Genomic DNA, 7,399 nt, shown 5'->3' with positions numbered 1-7,399 from the left:
ATTCATGATTCATGATTCAATTCATGATTCATGATTCATGATTCGAGATTCATGAATTATGATTCAATTCATGATTCATAATTCATGATTTATGATTCAATTCATGATTCATGATTCATGATTCAATTCATGATTCGATTCATGATTCAATTCATGATTCAATTCATGATTCATGATTCATGATTCAATTAATGATTCATGATTCAATTCATGATTCATGATTCATGATTCAATTCATGATTCATGATTCAATTCATGATTCATGATTCGATTCATGATTCATGATTCATGATTCAATTCATGATTCATGATTCATGATTCAATTCATGATTCATAATTCATGATTCATGATTCAATTCATGATTCATGATTCATGATTCATGATTCAATTCATGATTCATGATTCATGATTCAATTCATGATTCATAATTCATGATTCATGATTCAATTCATGATTCATGATTCATGATTCAATTCATGATTCATGATTCATGATTCATGATTTAATTCATAATTCATGATTCATGATTCAATTCATGATTCATGATTCATGATTCAATTCATGATTCATGATTCATGATTCATGATTTAATTCATGATTCATGATTCATGATTTGATTTATGGTTCATGATTCATGATTCAATTTATGATTCATCATTCATGATTCATGATTCAATTCATGATTCATGATTCATGATTCAATTCATGATTCAATTCATGATTGATGATTCATGATTCATGATTCAATTCATAATTCATAATTCAATTCATGATTCATAATTCATGATTCATGATTCAATTTATAATTCATAATTCATGATTCATGATTCGATTTATGATTCATGATTCATGATTCAATTCATGATTCATGATTTAATTCATGATTCAATTCATGATTTATGATTCGATTCATGATTCAAGATTCAATTCATGATTCAATTCATGATTCATGATTCAATTCATGATTCATGATTTGATTCATGATTCATGATTTGATTCATGATTCATGATTCATGATTCAATTCATGATTTATGATTCGATTCATGATTCAAGATTGAATTCATGATTCAATTCATGATTCATGATTCAATTCATGATTCATGATTTGATTCATGATTCATGATTCATGATTCATGATTCATGATTCATGATTCAATTCATAATTCATAATTCAATTCTTGATTCATAATTCATGATTCATGATTCAATTCATAATTCATAATTCATGATTCATGATTCAATTGATGATTCATGATTCATGATTCATGATTCATGATTCATGATTCAATTCATGATTCATGATTCAATTCATAATTCATAATTCATGATTCATGATTCAATTCATGATTCATGATTCATGATTCAATTCATGATTCATGATTCATGATTCATGATTCGAGATTCATGAATTATGATTCAATTCATGATTCATAATTCATGATTTATGATTCAATTCATGATTCATGATTCGTGATTCATGATTCAATTCATGATTCGATTGATGATTAAATTCATGATTCAATTCATGATTCATAATTCATGATTCAATTTATGATTCATGATTCATGATTCAATTCATGATTCATGATTCAATTCATGATTCATGATTCATGATTCAATTCATAATTCATGATTCATGATTCAATTCATGATTCATGATTCGATTCATGATTCATGATTCATGATTCATGATTCAATTCATGATTCGTGATTCATGATTCAATTCATGATTCATAATTCATTATTCATGATTCAATTCATGATTCATGATTCATGATTCAATTCATGATTCAATTCATGATTCATGATTCATGATTCAATTCATGATTCATGATTCAATTCATGATTCATGATTCATGATTCAATTCATGATTCATCATTCATCATTCAATTCATGATTCATAATTCATGATTCATGATTCAATTCATGATTCATGATTCAATTCATGATTCATGATTCAATTCATGATTCATGATTCATTATTCAATTCATGATTCATAATTCATTATTCATGATTCAATTCATGATTCATGATTCATGATTTATGATTCAATTTATGATTCATGATTCAAGATTCAATTCATGATTCATGATTCATGATTCAATTCATGATTCATAATTCAAGATTCATGATTCAATTCATGATTCATGATTCAATACATGATTCATAATTCATGATTCATGATTTAATTCATGATTCATAATTCATGATTCATGATTCATGATTCATGATTCATGATTCAATTCATGATTCATAATTCATGATTCATGATTCAATTCATGATTCATGATTCATGATTCAATTCATGATTCATGATTCATGATTCGATTTATTATTCGATTCATGATTCAATTCATGATTCATGATTCGATTTATGATTCATGATTCATGATTCATGATTCAATTCATGATTCATGATTCAATTCATGATTTGATTCAAGATTCGATTCATGATTCATGATTCATGATTCAATTCATTATTCATGATTCTTGATTTATGATTCATGATTCATGATTCATGATTCAATTCATGATTCATGATTCAATTCATGATTCATGATTCATATCATGATTCATGATTCATGATTCATGATTCAATTCATGATTCATAATTCATGATTCATGATTCAATTCATGATTTATGATTCATGATTCAATTCATGATTCATAATTCATGATTCATGATTCAATTCATGATTCATGATTATATTCATGATTCATGATTCATGATTCAATTCATGATTCATAATTCATGATTCATGATTCAATTTATGATTCATGATTCATGATTCAATTCATGATTCGTTCATGATTCAATTCATAATTCATGATTCGATTTATGATTCATGATTCATGATTCATGATTCATGATTCAATTCATGATTCATGATTCAATTCATAATTCATGATTCAATTCATGATTCGATTCAAGATTCGATTCATGATTTATGATTCATGATTCAATTCATGATTCATGATTCAATTCATGATTCATAATTTAAGATTCATGATTCAATTCATGATTCATGATTCATGATTCAATTCATGATTCATGATTCATGATTCATGATTCAATTCATGATTCAAGATTCAATTCATGATTCAATTCATGATTCATGATTCAATTCATGATTCATGATTCATGATTCAATTTATGATTCATGATTCATGATTCAATTCATGATTCGATTCATGATTCAATTCATAATTCATGATTCGATTTATGATTCATGATTCATGATTCAATTCATGATTCGATTCAAGATTCGATTCATGATTCATGATTCAATTCATGAATTATGATTCATGATTCATGATTTATGATTTGACTCATGATTCATGATTCATGATTCAATTCATGATTCATGATTCATGATTCATGATTCAATTCATTATTCATGATTCTTGATTCATGATTCATGATTCGATTCATGATTCATGATTCATGATTCAATTCATGATTCATGATTCAATTCATGATCATGATTCAATTCATGATTTATCATTCATGATTCATGATTCAATTCATGATTCATGATTCATGATTCAATTCATGATTCATCATTCATGATTAATGATTCAATTCATGATTCATGATTCATGATTCAATTCATAATTCATAATTCAATTCATGATTCATGATTCATGATTCAATTCATAATTCATAATTCATGATTCATGATTCAATTCATGATTCATGATTCAAGATTTAATTCATGATTCATGATTCAATTCATGATTCATAATTCATGATTCATGATTCAATTCATGATTCATGATTCAATTCATGATTCATGATTCATGATTCAATTCATGATTCATGATTCGATTCATGATTCATGATTCATGATTCAATTCATGATTCATGATTCAATTCATGATTCGATTCATGATTCAATCCATGATTAATGATTCGATTTATGATTCATGATTCATGATTCAATTCATGATTCATGATTCAATTCATGATTCAATTCATGATTCAATTCATGATTCAATTCATGATTCATGATTTAATTCATGATTTAATTCATTATTCATGATTCGATTCATGATTCATGATTCAATTCATGATTCATGATTCATGATTCAATTCATGATTCATGATTCATGATTCATGATTTGATTAATGATTCATGATTCATGATTCAATTTATGATTTATCATTCATGATTCATGATTCAATTCATGATTCATGATTCATGATTCAATTCATGATTCAATTCATGATTGATGATTCATGATTCATGATTCATGATTCATGATTCAATTCATAATTCATAATTCAATTCATGATTCATAATTCATGATTCATGATTCAATTCATAATTCATAATTCATGATTCGATTAATGATTATTGATTCATGATTCAATTCATGATTCATGATTTAATTCATGATTCAATTCATGATTTATGATTCGATTCATGATTCAAGATTCAATTCATGATTCAATTCATGATTCATGATTCAATTCATGATTCATGATTCGATTTATGATTCATGATTTGATTCATGATTCATGATTCATGATTCAATTTATGATTCATCATTCATGATTCATCATTCAATTCATGATTCATGATTCATGATTCAATTCATGAATTGTGATTCATGATTCATGATTTATGATTTGACTCATGATTCATGATTCATGATTCAATTCATGATTCATGATTCATGATTCAATTCATTATTCATGATTCTTGATTCATGATTCATGATTCGATTCATGATTCATGATTCATGATTCAATTCATGATTCCTGATTCAATTCATGATTCATGATTCAATTCATGATTCATCATTCATTATTCATGATTCAATTCATGATTCATCATTCATGATTCATGATTCATGATTCATGATTCAATTCATGATTCATGATTCATGATTCAATTCATAATTCATAATTCGATTCATGATTCATGATTCAATTCATAATTCATAATTCATGATTCATGATTCAATTCATGATTCATGATTCATGATTCATGATTCATGATTTAATTCATGATTCATGATTCAAGTCATGATTCATAATTCATGATTCATTATTCAATTCATGATTCATGATTCATGATTCAATTCATGATTCATGATTCATGATTCAATTCATGATTCATGATTCGATTCATGATTCATGATTCATAATTCATGATTCAATTCATGATTCATAATTCATGATTCATGATTCAATTCATGATTCATGATTCAATTCATGATTCATAATTCAATTCATGATTTGATTCATGATTCAATCCATGATTCATGATTCGATTTATGATTCATGATTCATGATTCAATTCATGATTCATGATTCAATTCATGATTCAATTCATGATTCAATTCATGATTCAATTCATGATTCATGATTTAATTCATGATTCAATTCATGATACATGATTTGATTCATGATTCATGATTCAATTCATGATTCATGATTCATGATTCAATTCATGATTCATGATTCATGATTTGATTTATGATTCATGATTCATGATTCAATTTATGATTCATCATTCATGATTCATGATTCAATTCATGATTCATGATTCATTATTCAATTCATGATTCAATTCATGATTGATGATTGATGATTCATGATTCATGATTCAATTCATAATTCATAATTCAATTCATGATTCATAATTCATGATTCATGATTCAATTCATAATTCATAATTCATGATTTATGATTCGATTTATGATTCATGATTCATGATTCAATTCATGATTCATGATTCAATTCATGATTTATGATTTAATTCATGATTCAATTCATGATTTATGATTCGATTCATGATTCAAGATTCAATTCATGATTTATGATTCGATTCATGATTCAAGATTCAATTCATGATTCAATTCATGATTCATGATTCAATTCATGATTCATGATTCGATGTATGATTCATAATTCATGATTCAATTCATGATTCATGATTCAATTCATGATTTATGATTAAATTCATGATTCAATTCATGATTTATGATTCGATTCATGATTCAAGATTCAATTCATGATTCAATTCATTATTCATGATTCAATTCATGATTCATGATTCATGATTCAATTCATGATTCATGATTCAATTCATGATTCATAATTCATGATTCATGATTCAATTCATGATTCATGATTCATGATTCAATTCATGATTCGATTCATGATTCAATTCATGATTCATGATTCGATTTATGATTCATGATTCATGATTCATGATTCATGATTCAATTCATGATTCATGATTCAAATCATGATTCTATTCAAGATTCGATTCATGATTCATGATTCATGATTCAATTCATGATTTATGATTCATGATTCATGATTTATGATTTGACTCCTGATTCATGATTCATGATTCAATTCATGATTCATGATTCATGATTCATGATTCAATTCATTATTCATGATTCTTGATTCATGATTCGATTCATGATTCATGATTCATGATTCAATTCATGATTCATGTTTCAATTCATGATTCATGATTCAATTCATGATTCATCATTCATGATTCATGATTCAATTCATGATTCATGATTCATGATTCAATTCATGATTCATCATTCATGATTCATGATTCAATTCATGATTCATGATTCATGATTCAATTCATAATTCATAATTCAATTCATGATTCATGATTCATGATTTAATTCATAATTTATAATTCATGATTCATGATTCAATTCATGATTCATGATTCAATTCATGATTCATGATTCATGAATTATGATTCATGATTTAATTCATGATTCATGATTCAATTCATGATTCATAATTCAGGATTCATGATTCAATTCATGATTCATGATTCATGATTCAATTCATGATTCATGATTCAATTCATGATTCATGATTCGATTCATGATTCATGATTCATAATTCATGATTCAATTCATGATTCATGATTCATGATTCAATTCATGATTCATAATTCATGATTCATGATTCAATTCATGATTCATGATTCATGATTCATGATTCAATTCATGATTCATGATTCAATTCATGATTCGATTCATGATTCAATCCATGATTCATGATTCGATTTATGATTCATGATTCATGATTCAATTCATGATTCATGATTCATTTCATGATTCAATTCATGATTCAATTCATGATTCAATTCATGATTTATGATTTAATTCATGATTCAATTCATGATTCATGATTTGATTCATGATTCATGATTCAATTCATGATTCATGATTCATGATTCATGATTCAATTCATGATTCATGATTCATGATTTGATTTATGATTCATGATTCATGATTCAATTTATGATTCATCATTCATGATTCATGATTCAATTCATGATTCATGATTCATGATTCAATTCATGATACAATTCATGATTGATGATTCATGATTCATGA

The sequence above is a fragment of the Mixophyes fleayi genome, unplaced genomic scaffold (genome assembly GCF_038048845.1).
Source record: "Mixophyes fleayi isolate aMixFle1 unplaced genomic scaffold, aMixFle1.hap1 Scaffold_37, whole genome shotgun sequence".
Classification (NCBI taxonomy): domain Eukaryota; kingdom Metazoa; phylum Chordata; class Amphibia; order Anura; family Limnodynastidae; genus Mixophyes; species Mixophyes fleayi.
Note: the sequence above shows the minus strand (reverse complement) of the source record.